The sequence below is a fragment of the Marmota monax genome, unplaced genomic scaffold (assembly GCF_021218885.2).
Source record: "Marmota monax isolate L192 unplaced genomic scaffold, Marmota_monax_Labrador192_F-V1.1 WCK01_AAM20220418_F8-fsc00011, whole genome shotgun sequence".
NCBI classification, from domain to species: Eukaryota; Metazoa; Chordata; class Mammalia; order Rodentia; family Sciuridae; genus Marmota; species Marmota monax.
In genome coordinates this window covers 12,453,547-12,455,357 of record NW_026693082.1, presented here as the reverse complement: position 1 = coordinate 12,455,357, position 1,811 = coordinate 12,453,547, and positions in this window count along the sequence as shown.

Genomic DNA, 1,811 nt, shown 5'->3' with positions numbered 1-1,811 from the left:
TACCCCCCCCATACAATTTTTAGTGACTTTCCAATGTAGATGGCAAATTGATGGCCATGGTTTTACAATACAGTCTGGCCTACATATCTTGCATAAAACAGCCAAATTGGGGGGGGGGGATTTTCTCTGAAGCAGTGTTGCTCAAGGTTTGTTCCATGCAACCATCATCCAAAGGACAGGTGGTCTTTGAAGATTAACAGCGCACATCTGTGTGCTCATGATCATACGAAGCCTTGCCATAATACAACTGTTTAACTCAGTTTAATTTAGAATTCTCCAGATTTATATCACATGAAACTTGTTTTCCTGCATAATTTCATAACACTCCATAGGGTTAGGATTCTAGGGAAACTACTTGGGGAAACATTCTATTATGGAGTTAATTCCACAGTCTTGATTCTACGATCGATCGTAGCTTTCACCACAATTGCAAACAGGGTCTAACCATTTCAATTATGTTTGTATCATAAAATTCAAAGAATCAATAGAACTCTTCAATCTTCAATATGAAATAAACTGCATGAAATCACAGTACATAATTAACTGATGCATTTATACACATACTTGCCTATAAAAGCTATACTCACGTATACAAAAATATGCTCCTTCACACACATAACTTCAGAAAGCACATAGGATAACATTATTTCTTATTTGTCTTCACCACACAAGTGGTTCATCACTTCATCCTGTTAGAGAAATAGATTATCCTTGTCTTTTTGAAATTATTCTTTTTGTAGACAGCAGTATATTAAAAAAGTTCGTACAGTCAGAAATTGCACCTCTGAAACTTACTAGTTGTATGATCTCAGACCAGCCACTTAACATTCATGTACCTGAAGAGGCTAATCTAATCAAATAGTGATTACCACAGGGATAATTGAGAGAACCGAATAATATTACAAATATAATTTCCCATGACATGTAATGAGTGCTATATGAGTTTACCGTGCTAGGCACAGTGATGCTCACCTGTCGTCCAGCAATTCAGGAAACTGAATCAGGAGGATCACAGGTTCAAGGCCAGTCTCAGCAATTTAGTAAGACCCTTGGCAACTGAGCAAGACCCTATCTCAAAATAAAAAATTGAAAAGATTATGGAAGTGGCTCAATAGTAAAATACCTCTTTTTTCAATCGCCAGTACCCAAAAAAGGCGGGATGTACTATCATTATTTTCTCTCTTTGTCACAGGCTTCTGTATTATCTGTAGTTTTCTTGTATACCATCCATGCTAAGAGATGCCCTTCTTTCTTTCTAGAACTTTTATTTGTAGAAAAGTCTTAATATTTCCTTAGGATTACTTATGTCATGCTTGTTATGTACCAGTCACCAAATTCTTGGGATACATGCTATGGTGACTAATCATGGCCTTAATGGAATATCCAGCAGACTATACAGGCAGATGGACAGAAATTGTCTTGTTAAAGTCTTCATCAAATTCGTATACAGCTTTTGCCGGCCACATTCTTAATTAGGTACTGGAAAAGCCAATGTACTTCTAGACATTTAGGGGCTTCAATCTCTTTCATCTGAACATTTTTGCCACCACAGCTTATTACCTAAGAATACCTTTCTACTTCTCTGGAGTTGAGTACGCTAACACGGATTACCCTTAGTTTTGGAGAAAGAGTACACTTTTCAGGTCAAGTCATGTCTTATTTCCTCTGCAAGAATTGTCATTTTGCTTTTTATAACTTGAGGGAGCAGCATGGGGTTTCATGATTTAACCATCTGAGGCTCAGCCATATGCCATCAGACATTATTGGCACACGGAGTTTTCTGTAGTACAACTTACATTTTGTCCTCATAA